This window comes from Triticum aestivum, chromosome 4A (assembly GCF_018294505.1).
Source record: "Triticum aestivum cultivar Chinese Spring chromosome 4A, IWGSC CS RefSeq v2.1, whole genome shotgun sequence".
NCBI lineage: Eukaryota > Viridiplantae > Streptophyta > Magnoliopsida > Poales > Poaceae > Triticum > Triticum aestivum.
The window spans coordinates 682,529,167-682,546,305 of NC_057803.1; positions in this window are offsets into that span (position 1 = coordinate 682,529,167).

The following is a 17,139-nucleotide window of genomic DNA, read 5'->3' on the forward strand; positions in this document are numbered from 1 at the left end:
GGGAGGCCAACTTGGAGGAGGCGCCCAAGTAGGATCCCTCCTACTTGGGGTGCCCCTTGTTGCTCCCCTCCCTTTCCCACCTATATATATTTCTAGCCGCGTGCGGCGCCCCCCTTCGCAGTTTACGCCTCCGGTCATATTCACGTAGTGCTTAGGCGGAGCCCTGCGCGGATCACTTCACCATCACCGTCACCACACCGTTGTGCTGACGAAACACCATCAGCGGATCACTTCACTTCACCATCACTTTGCTAGATCAAGAGTTTGAGGGACGTCATCGAGCTGAATGTGTGCAGAACTCGGAGGTGTCGTACGTTCGGTGCTTGATCAGTCGGAACGAGAATAAGTTCGACTACATCAACCGCGTTGTCAAACGCTTCCGCTTTCGGTCTACGAGGGTACGTAGACACACTCTCCCCCTCCCGTTGCTATGCATCTCTGATACGGCTTGAAGCTACGTTGGTATTTCCCCAAAGAGGAAGGGATGATGCAGCATAGCAGTGGTAGGTATCTCCCTCAGATATGAAACCAAGGTTATCGAACCAGTAGAAGAACCAAGCAACACAACGTAAATAGCCCCTGCACACAAATAACAAATACTCGCAACCCGACGTGTAAAAGGGGTTGTCAATCCCTTTCGGGTAGCGGCGCCTCAAGATAGGCAAACAGATGTGAGATAAAATTGTAGTAGATTGATAGATCGAACGCCAAATAAAATAAATAAAATGCAGCAAGGTGTTTTTGGTTTAATAGATCTGAAAAATAAAAGCAAAGGAAAAGTAGATCGCAAAGGCAAATAATATGAAAAGGAGACCCGGGGGCCGTAGGTTTCACTAGTGGCTTCTCCCGAAAAAAATAGCAAACGGTGGATAAACAAATTACCGTTGGGCAATTGATAGAATTTCAAATAATCATGACAATATCCAGGCAATGATCATTATATAGGCATCACATCCAAGATTAGTACACCGACTCCTGCCTGCATCTACTACTATTACTCCACACATCTACCGTTATCCAGCATGCATCTAGTGTATTAAGTTCATAGAGAAACGGAGTAATGCAAAGAACGATGACAAGATGTAGACAAGATCTATCTATGTAGAGATAGACTCCATCGCTGTATCCTTAGTAGCAACGATACATACATGTCGGTTCCTTTTCTGTCACTGGGATCAAGCACCATAAGATCGAACCCATTACAAAGCACCTCTTTTTATTGCAAGATAAATAGATCAAGTTGGCCAAACAAAACCCAAATATCAAAGAAGAAATACGAGGCTATAAGCAATCATGCATATAAGAGATCAAAGAAACTCAATTAACTTACATGGATATAAAAAGATAGATCTGATCATAAACTCAAAGTTCACTGGATCCCAACAAACACACTGTCGGGGATATACCCCGCGGTATGACCCGGCCGGACTTGGTGACTCACTGGTGACCCGCCGTGACTTGGTGACTCACTAAGTGACCTGCTTGGATCTCTCCACTCACTGATGACCTGGCCGAACCAGGTGACTCATTGGTGACCCGGCAGGTGGGTCAGAGGAACGACAAGATCCGGTGGACCAGAAGGTGATTCATGGAAGTCCGGCTCAAGCTATGGTGGGCCGGTTTAAGAGGAAAGCATAAGGAATATTCCCTTACAAAGGAAGCAAGACTAGAACTCCACTTGTGATAGAGTAATCCTAATCCTAATAGGAATAGTCATGTAAGCCGCCCCTTCAACATATGTAAGGAGGGGCGGGGCACCCCAAGAGGGACAGATTTCATAAGTTGGGTTTAGACAGACAAGTCAATAGCTCTCGAGATAGAGCAGCCTTGTAATCTTGATCATCATTAATGTTAATGAAGCAGGATGTAGGCTTTTACCTCCATCGTGAGGGGCCGAATCTGGGTAAAAACCTCACGTCTCTCGTTCCGATCAACCCCTCTCAAGCTACCACATAGATGCGTTGGCCTCACGACTAAATCCTCACACTAGGATATCTGCCGTGACAATTCCACGACAGTTGGCGCCCACCTGCGCACGGTGATGTTGAGTTCTTGGAAGGATCTATCATGGGGATTGAGAAATTCGCAATCTTTTTGGATAAAGAAATGCCGACACGAAAGATCTATATCATCGACAGGCAGTTGGAGCAACGATACAAAATTTAAATTCAGAGGAAATTAGGGTTACGGCCTGTGCGCTGCCACAAGCGTCTCTGGCGATCTGTCAATCAGAAGAACATAATTTTTTTTTCTGCTACAGCGCCCGACGCGATCCATCAAGACGAGCAGGAGTTCATAAGTACTTGCGCAGATTATCCAAAACTGCAACGTCACATCAACTAGTGGCAGCCTGTCCACGCATGGAAGTACTAATATACCAATGCCAAGGCTTCAATCAACCAAAGGCTGAGCCTTCCACGCAAGGATCCAAAACTCCGAAACGAAGGAGTTATTTAGATGGCACGGATTTCGAGGAAGCTACTAGCGGTCCGTCAATACTAAGCCGGCTCGGTTTTGGGTGAGTCGCGGTAGGAAGCTGAGATCGCTGACAAGATTCCCGCCGTGTTTATCTTTTTGGTTCTGCCAAGTTGCTGTGGTGCTCCAAGAACAGTTGTCCGAGTCAGAGGCGATGGAAACAACTAGTAATGAGGAGACCAAAATCATCAGACAAGACTACATTATGGCAGCTAATAGTACTACTAGTAGTACGCTAGTCATGGCAAGGCTCCAATTAGTATGAGTGTATGACACGTGCCCCAAGGCATGATTAGGAAAGAAAATATGAAGCATCCAACCTGTCCATGTGATACTAGAAACAAGATGATCGCCTCTGCTGCCTTCTCCGCCGGGTGGCCGAGCTGCTATCACTGCTGGCGCGGCCCCGTCACCAACCAGCCATTGCTTGCTCGTCATTTAGCTGCCGTCGCGTGGAAATCTCGCCACCGCGGCCGGACGTGGCCTCGCTTCACCTCTGCTGCCTTCTCCGCCGGGTGGCCGAGCTGCCGCGCCGGCTTGCCGCCTCTGCCGCAGCCTCGCCTCGCAGGCGCCTCTCTGCTGCTGCGCTAGGTGTTTTTATGGAATCCCAGAAACATGATGGACAGCTAGTAGCTTGTACTGCTGTTATCCTCGCTTATGTGGAGATTATGAACGGAGAAAGCAAAACCGGAGGGAGTACCAGTAAGTGCACAATGCAATTATGCATATAATACAGAGAAAGCTCTCCTAGCCTGCAAGTAAAGATGACTAGGTGATATCCGTCCGGTTTATTTCAGCACATATTAATTTTTGTGTGAACAATTACCTTGCCTTTCGATACTTTTTGATGCAGGACAATTGTTCATTACTAATGAGGTATTATATTACGGTTACGGAGCACGCGATAGCAACATTCTGCACCGGCGTTTCGTCTGTGTCATACCACCCGATGAATGAACATGTGCAAGTCGCCGTCCCTGTGGCCCAGTTTATATCAACTCGTTGGGACCGTGCCCGAGATTGATTCGCCGTCCGCGCGGCTTACCGTGCCTGCGATTGACTCGCCCGTCCGCGCCGGCTTACAACGCCGCGGCCGGCTCATCTGTCTGCTCCCGTGATGATAATTACTGGCCTGACGTATCAGGTGAAATCCATCCAATATATTTTTTATATTATATATTGCTTTCTTTAAAGAGCAATTACTCTGGTTTGCAAGTTCTTTAATGCAGGACAAGTTGTCTGCTACAAAAGGGATTGTTATATCACTGAGCTATTGAATGACTCATACCGGTTTACATCACGGTCAAATATGGAGAATCTCAAGACAACTCCTCGAGTCGCCTTAAGACTCGGGGGCTACAATGACATGACTCGAGGAGTTGTCTTGAGATTCTCCGCAGCCTTCTTCGTCATCTTCTCTTTCGGGCCAAGGAGGCCGAGCCCCTGGACCAGGCGGAGCGAGCCGCGCTGTGCCACGGGCACCTTGCAGTTCTGGGCTGCATGACGCGCGCTCTGACGCGGCGGGGAAACTGACGTAGCTCGGACCTTGGGTGGAGCAGAGCTACGCTTGGATGGCGGCTGGGCGAGCAGGGGGGTCGGCTTGTCGCAGAAGAGGCGCCGTCATGCCCGCCATCGGCACGCGCGGTGGCATTGCCATCCTATGGAACAAAGATCTCGTAGATGTCGTCACCCATGCTGTTGGCCAATTTGCTGTCACGATCAGGGTCACCGTAGCTAGAGGCCACACACCCTTTTGGCTAACCACGGTCTACGGACCAAACGACAACGCAAGCAAAGAGGTTTTTCTCGCTGAGATCTCGAGCACGGCCCCGCCCATGTCTGAACCTTGGATAATCTGCGGTGATTTCAACCAAATCTACGAGGCAAGGGAGAAGAACAATCTCAACCTCAATAGAAGGCTGATGGGCCGCTTCAGGGCGGCCATTGACAGAGCGGGTCTTCGGCAACTCAAATGCAGCAACCGCAGGTACACCTGGAGCAACGAGCACGACAATCCAACCTTAGTGGGCATCGACAAATTCTTCTGCAACATACCATGGGAAACCCTTTTTCCCCTGACCATGCTCATGGCCGCCTCCACTGCCTGCTCCGACCATTGCCCGTTGGTGCTGTCCGATGCGGCGGGGCCCCGCCGGCGCAAATGCTTCAAGTTCGAGTCCTTCTGGCCGCGCTTCCCGCGCTTCGCGGAGACGGTGACCGCGGCCTGGGCGCGGCCAGTGGCTGCCCCGTGCGCATTCACCTGCCTTCACGACAAGCTTGCTCGTACGGCCAAAGACCTACGGATTTGGAGCCAGGGCCTCTTCGGTGATGCAAAGCTGCAATTCCATATGGCCTGCGAGGTCATCTTGCGCCTCGACGAGGCCCAGGAAAGGCGCCTCGACAAGTTCAAAGCTATGTCAGATGCAACGCCTCCATCCCACAGGAAAGCGATCAGGTCTCTCGCAATGCTTGTCCTTTGGAAGATCTGGCAAGAGAGGAATCGCTGTATATTTAGGGCAAAAGAGGCCAAGGTGGAAGACCTTCTCAACGAGATCATGAGAGAGCTAAGCCTCTGGCAACAAGCTGGCATCAAGTAAATTCAGAGCCCTTTCCGGGACCCGCCGGGAGAGTAGACTAGTGGCCTGTGCCTGGTGGCACCTTGCTTTCTTTTTTTCTCTGTTCTTCTTCTTCCTTACTTTCCTTGATCTTCGGATCTCCACCTTATCGCTTTGTCATCTGCTCCCTGCTTATGATCAATGAAACACCAGCCTTCGCTGGTACTTCAAAAAAAACAATGACATGACTCAGCAAAATTGGTCAATATCAATAATCCAGTACTCCGGGTCATTGGAGGGAAAAAATAACCCAGCCTCGAAGACTACTACTATATTGATAAGAATTTAAAGGCCGTCAGAAAATTTCTGGTTCAAAATGAAGAATGCCGATTTAAAATCCGGCTCAAGGTAAACCTGTCTCCCACAAAGCTTTGAAGCTCTCAATATCCGGTTTGAAATTCCGGTTTAAAAAGAATTCATCTCTCGCAAGTTCGAGTTTTCAGAAAAAATTATAGGGACCAAAGAGAGTTTGTTGCACAGCACAACTCGAACATAGGCACCCGATGAGCACAGCTCAAAAATATATCACTTGGGGGCTTCCGGCTTATTGAGCTAAGCTATGATTACCCTTTGATCCGGCTCATAGCCATAGTTACAGTTCATTTGGGGGCTTCCTGTTCAAACATAGGTCGTATTCGAACCAAAGAGAACATATCTGTCAGTACCCTCTTGATCGGCGCAATGCCAAACCCACTAGGGGGCTTCTTGATCGTATTCGAATCATAGCTTAACCCCTTTTGGGCCCGACTTTGATAGTATTTGAATCAGAGTCTTAAAAAACTCTCAAGGTCATTTGGGGGCTTCCTGTTCAAACATAGGTCGTATTCGAACCAAAGTGAATATAGCTGTCGGTACCCTCTTGATCGGCGCAACGCCAAAACCACTAGTGGGCTTCATGATCGTATTCTAATCCTAGCTTAACCCCTTTGGTCTGGTTTACTGATCGTATTCGAATCAAAAGCCTCATTTTTTCTCTGTTTAGCTTAAATTTTTTGAAAACAATCTTTGGTTTTGTCTTGAGACCTTTTTGTTCATATCTGAAGCATATATGTGGTTTCGATTAACCCAGCTTGACTTTGGATGATAAGTCGCCATATATGACAATCATAAACATTTGGAAGTTTTGGCTTCTAAAGATTGGGTTATCACCCTTACTGCACAGGTATCCTAAACCGGCAGTACGATTCAATATCACAGGAACCGGTTTTCCAAACCGGATTATATTATTCAAATCTTTAATAGCCAACATGGCTGGATTTTTATTATGGTTATCAATAGCCAATATTATGATGGAGGTCTTCAAAGTCACTTCAGCGCAATGGTTATTATCTTATTAATGGACATGATTTATTTTTACAATGGAGGGAATAGTCCCGAGCCGCTGCAGGCTTATGACTCGACACTTGGGGGCTACATTATTCAAATTGAGATTACATCAAATATGCAAGTCCCATGTCACTGCCAGCATGCACCATGGCACTTGGGGGTAATGTAAAGTCATTTTTTATCAACTTATTGAAGACCTGACTCATCCCATTGTAATGAGCCGGCCCTTGGGGGCCACCAATTGCTCCTGTCAACAATTCAAGGTATACAAATTTTATTCCATTATATTGAAGGGTCCACTGCTCAGTTGGTAAAGCATAAAGCTCTTAACCTTGTGGACTTGGGTTCAAGCCCCATGATGGGGGTTACATCATACGATGTTCTTTTCAAAGAAGTATATATAAAGTCCCAGCTCAATATTAACTTATTGAGCTGGCCCTTGGGGGCTACACGTTGTTGTTCAAGTCTACATGATCATATTTATAAAGTCCCTGCTCTTATTGCATAATGACTCGGCACTTTGGGGCTACACTGGTTGAAGTTTTTATGAGCATAAAGGCAATTATAAGTCCCAGGCTGCTGCAAGCATGACAACCCGGCACTTGGAGGCTACATATATGGAATATTCAGTTTTGACTAGTGACTGAGATGAACAACATGGATTTCTTTAAAGTGGCATTATTTATATTGAAGCAAGTCTTAAGTCATCACTTTGTTCTGGTCAAGACTTGGGGGCTATAGGTAATATGGATATAAGGGAGAAATATCTTCCAATTTTCAGTTTTAAGCAAACCAGATTGACCCGGCGTCAGCAACAATCATGACTCGGTGTCACCAATAACTATGACCTGGCGTCGGCAACAATTATGACCCGATGCTATCAATATTTACAAACCGGATATTTTGGCAATGATAAACCGACAAGTTCTACATCTTCAAGCCGGCTGAAAATCAGATGAGTATTTCAAGACCAATATTTTTTGTTAAGCATTGGTAGCTGAATCAAATGAATTATTCTTCACAATATTTTTTCTATGAGAAACCAATGACAGCAAATTGATTATGAAGCTGGCCTATTGACTCGGACTTTCTAGAAGAAGGAAATGACAAGGACTTCAGGATGATCAGGTGTCGGCTTACAAGAATTTTAACCCGGATCACAACCTGTCAAATTTGTTGTGTTTATTTTGCAGGATAAGTTTAACATGGATAAATCCAAATTAAACTGGGGGCTAATGTCGGGGATATACCCCGCGGTATGACCCGGCCGGACTTGGCGACTCATTGGTGACCCGCTGATGACCCACAAGTATAGGGGATCTATCGTAGTCCTTTCGATAAGTAAGAGTGTCGAACCCAACGAGGAGCAGAAGGAAATGATAAGCGGTTTTCAGCAAGGTATTCTCTGCAAGTACTGAAATAAGTGGTAACAGATAGTTTTGTGATAGGATAAATTGTAACGAGCAACAAGTAACAAAAGTAACTAAAGTGCAGCAAGGTGGCCCAATCCTTTTTGTAGCAAAGGACAAGCTGGAACAAACTCTTATAATACGAAAAGCGCTCCCGAGGACACATGGGAATATCGTCAAGCTAGTTTTCATCACATTCATATGATTCGCGTTCGATACTTTGATAATTTGATATGTGGGTGGACCGGTGCTTGGGTGCTGTTCTTACTTGAACAAGCATCCCACTTATGATTAACCTCTATTGCAAGCATCCGCAACTACAACAAAAGTATTAAGGTAAACCTAACCATAGCATGAAACATATGGATCCAAATCAGCCCCTTACGAAGCAACGCATAAACTAGGGTTTAAGCTTCTGTCACTCTAGCAACCCATCATCTACTTATTACTTCCCAATGCCTTCCTCTAGGCCCAAATAATGGTGAAGTGTTATGTAGTCGACGTTCACATAACACCACTAGAGGCTAGACAACATACATCTTATCAAAATATCAAACGAATACCAAATTCACATGACTACTCATAGCAAGACTTCTCCCTTGTCCTCAGGAATGAACATAATTACTCACAAAGCATATTCATGTTCAAAATCAGAGGGGTAATAATATGCATATAGGATCTGAACATATGATCTTCCACCAATTAAATCAACTAGCATCAACTACAAGGAGTAATCAACACTACTAGCAACCTACTAGCACCAATCCCGGACTTTTGAGACAAGAATTGGATACAAGAGATGAACTAGGGTTTGGAGATGAGATGGTGCTGGTGAAGATGTTGATGGAGATTGCCCTCTCCCGATGAGAGGAGCGTTGGTGATGATGATGGTGATGTTTTCCCCCTCCGGGAGGGAAGTTTCCCCGGCAGAACAGCTCTGGCAGAGCTCTAGATTGGATCCGCCAAGGTTCTGCCTTGTGGCGGCGGAGTCTCGTCCTGAAAAGTTCATTCCTATTTTTTTTCTCATCGAAAGACCTCATATAGGAGAAGATAGGCGTCAGAGAGCCACCAGGGGGCCCACGAGGTAGGGGGGCGCGCCCCCCACCCTTGTGAGCAAGGTGTGGGCCCCCTAGCCTTCATCTTTGGCGTGGATTTTTCTTTATTTCTTTTAAGACGTTCCGTGGAGTTTCATGACTTTTGGAGTTGCGCAGAATAGGTCTCTAATATTTGCTCCTTATCCAGACCAGAATTCCAGCTGCCGACATTCTCCCTCTTTATGTAAACCTTGTAAAATAAGAGAGAATAGCCATAAATATTGTGACATAAAGTGAAATAACAGTTCATAATGCAATAAATATCGATATAAAAGCATGATGCAAAATGGACGTATCAACTCCCCCAAGCTTAGACCTCGCTTGTCCTCAAGCGAAAAGCCGATAACAATAAATATGTCCTCATGTTTAGAGGTAGAGGCGTCGATAAAAATAAAATACGGACATGAAGGCATCATGATTATTCTCATAACAACAACATATATAGACTTTGTCATATGATTACTTATGTTCAAGTGATGATCTATTCACAATGCAAAAGTATAAATCATAAACCTTATTGGGCTCCAACAAACTATAATCTCAGTCATTGAAGCAATTGCAATTTATCATAACATCGGAAAGAGTCTATGTCAGAGCTAAAAAGCAAGTCCACATACTCAACTATCATTTAGTCCTCCATAATTGCTAACACTCACGTGATACTTGTGGTTATGGAGTTTTAGTCGGACACAGAGAAAGATAGGGGCTTATAGTTTTGCCCCACAACCTTTTACCTCAAGGGTAATGTCAACAATAATGGTTCATGCTCCCCTACATCCAATTATATATATATATATATATATATATCATGTTCTTTCCAACATGCTGAGCTTGCCAAAGGATAAAATGAAAAAGAAAAGGTGAAGATCACCATGACTCTTGCATAAGGTAGAAGATAATAATAAAGGATAGGCCCTTCGCAGAGGGAAGCAGAGGTTGCCATGCGCTTTTATGGTTGGATATATAAAATCTCAATGCGAAAGAACGTCACTTTATATTGCCCCTTGTGATATGAACCTTTATTATGCAGTCCGTCGCTTTTATTACTTCCACATCACAAGATCGTATAAAGCTTATTTCTCCCACACCAATCAATCATACATATTTAGAGCAATTTTTATTGCTTTGCACCGATGACAACTTACTTGAAGGATCTTACTCAATCCATAGGTAGATATGGTGGACTCTCATGGCAAAACTGGTTTAAGGGTATTTGGAAGCACAAGTAGTATTTCTACTTGGTGCTGAGAATTTGGCTAGCATGAGGGGGAAAGGCAAGCTCAACAAGTTAGAGGAACCATGACAACATACTTTATCTCAGATATAAGAAAGACATAACTCATTACGTTGTCTTCCTTGTCCAACATCAACTCTTTAGCATGTCATATTTTAATGAGTGCTCCCAATCATAAAAGATGTCAATGATAATATATCTATATGTGAAAACCTCTCTTTCCTTATTACTTCCTATTAATTGCAACAATGACCAAAGCTATGTCTGCCAACTCCCAACAACTTTTAATCATCATACTCTTTCTATGTGAAGTCATTACTCTCAATAAGATCAATATGAACTTTTTGTTTCTTTTTTTCCTTTTTCTCTTTTCTTTTATTCACCCAAGATCATGGCAAAATAATCAAGCCCTTGACTCAACACTAATCTTTATTATATATAGCTCACGGACTCGATTACATAGAGAGATCATAAAGCAAAACTCAAAACTAGATCATGCCATAAACTTTATTCTACTAGATCAAGATACTACTAATAGGATCGAACTAAGAAAAACGGTAAAGATAGGAGTTGTGATTGTGATACGATACCGGGGCACCTCCCCCAAGCTTGGCAGTTGCCAAGGGGAGTGCCCATACCCATGTGATTATGTCTCCTTTGTTGGTGAAGAAGGTGGTGGTGATGTTGGCTTAGTTGATGGCTTAGGCTTCTCCCTTAATTTGCGCTTGAGGACGGCATTTTGATCCCTCAGATCATCAATTTCCCACTCCAGGGTTAATATCTTTTTGCATAGGTCCTGCTTATTTTCCTGCAAGAGACGAAAAGGGATAAACTCGAACTTGGGTTTCTTTACCCTATCAGGGAGACTTGACTTTTTGAACTCCACGTGCATGTCCCCAGGTTGAGGTAATGGTGCTTCATCTTCATCTGAGCTCGTCTCCTCCTTCCCCTTGGGTTCATAGTCCTCTTCTTCCTCCGTGGTCCATCCATTATGTTCCACATCTCCATAGACCTTGGATTTGCTAAGTAATCATCCACATAGCTTTCTCCTTCCGAATCCTGGGAAGACATGTTGATTTAATCTGCAACAGGGACAGCTCGAAACAAAGACAGGAGATTTTTGCGTGATACGGGAGTCAAAACCTTCGGGAGAATATATAATGAATTTTTACAGACCAAAATACGTAACGTGCAAGAAAACGGAGTCCGGAAAGCACACGAGGTGCTCACGAGGTAGGGGCGCGCCCAGGGGGTAGGGCGCGCCCACCACCCTCGTGGGGCCCTCGTGTCCTTCCCGGACTGCTACTTATTTTTCTATTTTTCTAAATATTCCAAAACGGAGAAATATTGCCTTAAAAATTGTTTTGGAGTCGGTTTACTTACCGTACCACATACCTATTCCTTTTCGGAGTCTGAAACGTTCCGGAAAGTGTCCCTTATGTATTCCTCCGGGGTTACGGTTTCAATAATATTGGTTTCAACATTTATGGGATTACCTGAGATATAATGTTTAATTCTTTGACCGTTTACCACCTTCGGATTTGTGCCCTCGAAGTTGTTGATTTTTATGGCACCGGAACGATAGACCTCTTCGATAACATAGGGGCCTTCCCATTTAGAGAGAAGTTTTCCTGCAAAAAATCTTAAACGAGAGTTGTATAGCAATACATAATCACCTACATTAAACTCACGCTTTTGTATCCTTTTGTCATGCCATCTTTTAACTTTTTCTTTAAACAACTTGGCATTTTCATAAGCTTGGGTTCTCCATTCATCAAGTGAGCTAATATCAAATAACCTCTTCTCACCGGCAAGTTTAAAATCATAGTTAAGCTCTTTAATAGCCCAATATGCCTTATGTTCTAGTTCGAGAGGTAAGTGACATGCTTTTCCATAAACCATTTTATACGGAGACATACCCATAGGATTTTTGTATGCAGTTCTATAAGCCCATAATGCATCATCAAGTTTCTTAGACCAATTCTTTCTAGACCTATTAACAGTCTTTTGCAAAATTAATTTGAGCTCTCTATTGCTCAACTCTACTTGACCACTAGACTGTGGGTGATAAGGAGATGCAATTCTATGATTAACATCATATTTAGCAAGCATTTTACGGAAGGCACCATGAATAAAGTGTGAACCACCATCAGTCATTAAATATCTAGGGACTCCAAACCTCGGGAAAATAACTTCCTTAAGCATTTTAATAGAAGTGTTATGATCAGCACTACTAGTTGGAATAGCTTCTACCCACTTAGTAACGTAATCAACAGCAACTAGAATATGTGTGTATCCATTAGAGGCAGGAAAAGGTCCCATATAATCAAAGCCCCAAACATCAAACGGTTCAATAACAAGTGAATAATTCATAGGCATTTCTTGACGTCTACTAATATTACCAATTCTTTGACATTCATCACAAGACAAGACAAACTTACGGGCATCCTTGAAGAGAGTAGGCCAATAAAAACCAGATTGCAATACCTTATGTGCAGTTCTATCTCCAGCGTGGTGTCCTCCATAAGACTCGGAATGACACTTGCGTAGGATCTGTTCCTGTTCATGCTCAGGTACACAACGTCTAATAACACCATCTACTCCTTCTTATAAAGATGTGGGTCATCCCAAAAGTAATGTCTTAAATCATAGAAAACTTTTTCTTTTGCTGGTATGTGAAGCTAGGTGGTATAAACTTAGCAACAATATAATTAGCATAATCAGCATACCATGGAGTACTACGAGAAGTACTTATAACATTTAATTGTTCATCAGGAAAGTCATCATTAATAGGTAGTGGGTCATCAAGAATATTTTCTAACCTAGACAAGTTGTCTGCAACGGGGTTCTCAGCTCCCTTTCTATCAACAATATGCAAATCAAATTCTTGTAGCAAGAGAACCCATCTAATAAGTCTAGGTTTAGCATCTTTCTTTTCCATAAGATATTTAATAGCAGCATGATCAGTGTGAATAGTTACTTTAGAATCAACAATATAAGATCTGAACTTATCACAAGCAAATACAACTGCTAAAAGCTCTTTTTCAGTAGTAGCATAATTTCTTTGAGCATTGTCTAGAGTCTTACTAGCATAATGAATAACATTTAATTTCTTATCAACTCTTTGCCCTAGAACAGCACCTACAGCATAATCACTAGCATCACACATAATTTCAAAGGGTAAATTCCAATCAGGTGGCTGAACAATAGGTGCAGAGACTAATGCTTTCTTAAGTATTTCAAATGCTTCTACACAATCATCATCAAAGACAAATGGTATATCTTTTTGCAATAAATTAGTCAGAGGCCGAGAAATTTTTGAGAAGTCCTTAATGAACCTCCTGTAAAATCCGGCGTGACCAAGGAAACTTCTTATACCTTTGATGTCCTTGGGACATGGCATCTTTTCAATAGCATCAACCTTGGCTTTATCAACTTCAATACCTCTTTCAGAAACTTTGTGCCCCAAGACAATACCTTCATTAACCATAAAGTGGCACTTTTCCCAATTCAAGACAAGATTAGTTTCTTCACATCTCTGCAAAACTCGATCAAGATTGCTCAAGCAATCATCAAAAGAGGAACCATAGACGGAAAAGTCGTCCATGAAAACCTCACAAATCTTTTCACAAAAGTCAGAGAATATAGCCATCATGCATCTTTGAAAGGTAGCAGGTGCATTACATAAACCAAAAGGCATACGTCTATAAGCAAAAGTACCAAAAGGGCATGTAAAAGTAGTCTTTGATTGATCTCTAGCCGACACAGGTATTTGAGAGAAACCAGAATAACCATCTAGAAAGCAATAGTGTGTATGTTTGCATAATCTTTCTAGCATTTGATCAATAAAAGGTAAGGGGTAATGATCTTTCTTAGTAGCTTTATTTAATTTGCGGAAATCAATTACCATCCTATAACCTGTGATAATTCTTTGTGGAATCAATTCATCTTTATCATTAGGAACAACAGTAATACCTCCCTTCTTAGGGACACAATGGACAGGACTTACCCACTCACTATCAGCAACGGGATAGATTATACCTGCCTCCAGAAGCTTGAGTATTTCTTTTCTTACCACTTCTTTCATTTTAGGATTCAGACGTCGTTGAGGATCACGAACTGGTTTGGCATCTGCTTCCAAATTTATTTTATGTTGACATAGAGTGGGACTAATGCCCTTAAGATCATCAAGAGTATATCCAATAGCAGCACGATGCTTCTTCAGAGTTTTCAATAATCTTTCTTCTTCATGCTCTGAAAGGTTAGCACTAATAATAACAGGATATATCTTCTTTTCATCAAGATAAGCATATTTAAGATTATCAGGCAAAGGTTTAAGCTCAAACACGGGATCACCCTTGGGTGGAGGAGGATCCCCTAAGATTTCAACAGGCAAATTGTGTTGCAGAATAGGTTCCTGTTTAAAGAATACTTCATCTATTTCCCTTCTTTCATTCATGAACATATCATTTTCATGGTCTAGCAAATAGTGTTCTAAAGGATCACTAGGAGGTACGGCAATAGAAGCAAGACCAATAATTTCATCCTTACTAGGTAATTCTTCCTCACGATGTTGTTTACTAAATTTAGAGAAATTAAACTCATGAACCATATCATCCAAGCCAATAGTAACAATATTCTTAGTGCAGTCTATGGTAGCATTGACAGTATTTAAGAAGGGTCTACCAAATATAATGGGACAAAAGCTATCTTGCGGAGAAGTAAGAACAAGAAAATCAGCAGGATATTTAGTTTTCCCACACAAGACTTCAACATCTCTAACAATTCCAATTGGTGCAATAGTATCTCTATTAGCAAGTTTAATAGTAACATCAATATCTTCTAACTCAACAGGTGCAATTTCATTCTTAATTTCTTTGTATAAGTCATGAGGTATAACACTAGCACTAGCACCCATATCACATAAGCCATGATAACAATGATCTCCTATTTTAACAGAAATAACAGGCACGCCTACCACAGGTCTATGTTTATCTTATCACAAGGTTTAGCAATTCTAGCAGTTTCACCTTCGAACTGAATAACATGCCCATCAATATTATCAGACAAGAGATCTTTAACAATAGCAATATTAGGTTCTACTTTAACTTGCTCAGGAGGTGTATAAGTTCTAATATTGCTTTTACGAACAACAGTTGAAGCTTTAGCATGATCCTTTATTCTAACAGGGAAAGGTGGTTTCTCAATATAAGAAGTAGGAACAATAGGATCATTATAAGTGACAGTCTTTTCTTCAACTTTAATAGGTGCAGCTACTTTTACTTCTATGGGAGGATGATATTTAAACCACTTCTCCTTAGGGAGATCAACATAAGTAGCAAAAGATTCACAGAAAGAAGCTACTATCTCAGAGTCAAGTCCATATTTAGTGCTAAACTTACGGAAAATATCGGTATCCATAAAAGATTTAACACAATCAAACTTAGGTGTCATACCTGACTCCTTACCTTCGTCGAGGTCCCAATCTTCAGAGTTGCGTTTAATTCTATCCAATAAATTCCATCTGAATTCAATAGTCTTCATCATAAAAGAGCCAGCACAAGAAGTATCGAGCATGTTGCGATTGTTTTCAGAAAGCCGAGCATAAAAACTTTGCATAATTATTTCTCTTGGAGCTCATGATTGGGGCATGAATATAACATTGATTTAAGCCTCCCCCAAGCTTGAGCGATGCTTTCTCCTTCGCGAGGCCAGAAATTATATATATAATTGCGATCACGATGAACAAGATGCATAGGGTAATACTTTTGATGAAATTCCAACTTCAATCTTTTATAGTCCCATGATCTCATATCATCACATAGCCTATACCATATCAATGCGTCTCCCTTCAAAGATAAAGGGAAGACCTTCTTCTTAGCAACATCATCGGGTATACCTGCAAGCTTAAATAATCCACAAACTTCATCCACATATATTAAGTGCTCATCAGGATGCTTTGTTCCATCTCCTGTAAAAGGATTAGCTAGCAGTTTTTCCATCATACCCAAAGGATACTCATAAGGAGTTTCATTTTCAATAGGTTCAGTAGGTTGAGGAGCAACTCTTTGCTCTACTGGACGGGGTGAAGATACCCCGAACAAGCCCCTCAGAGAATTACTTTCCATAGTAACAAGTGACAGTAAATTTCAGCACACTATATAAATTTTTCCTTACCAAATTCCACCTACCAAAGGCGCTACACTCCCCGGCAACGGCGCCAGAAAAGAGTCTTGATGACCCACAAGTATAGGGGATCTATCGTAGTCCTTTCGATAAGTAAGAGTGTCGAACCCAACGAGGAGCAGAAGGAAATGATAAGCGGTTTTCAGCAAGGTATTCTCTGCAAGTACTGAAATAAGTGGTAACAGATAGTTTTGTGATAGGATAAATTGTAACGAGCAACAAGTAACAAAAGTAAATAAAGTGCAGCAAGGTGGCCCAATCCTTTTGTAGCAAAGGACAAGCCGGAACAAACTCTTATAATAGGAAAAGCGCTCCCGAGGACACATGGGAATATCGTCAAGCTAGTTTTCATCACGTTCATATGATTCGCGTTCGATACTTTGATAATTTGATATGTGGGTGGACCGGTGCTTGGGTGCTGTTCTTACTTGAACAAGCATCCCACTTATGATTAACCTCTATTGCAAGCATCTGCAACTACAACAAAAGTATTAAGGTAAACCTAACCATAGCATGAAACATATGGATCGAAATCAGCCCCTTACGAAGCAACGCATAAACTAGGGTTTAAGCTTCTGTCACTCTAGCAACCCATCATCTACTTATTACTTCCCAATGCCTTCCTCTAGGCCCAAATAATGGTGAAGTGTTATGTAGTCGACGTTCACATAACACCACTAGAGGCTAGACAACATACATCTTATCAAAATATCAAACGAATACCAAATTCACATGACTACTCATAGCAAGACTTCTCCCTTGTCCTCGGGAACGAACATAATTACTCACAAAGCATACTC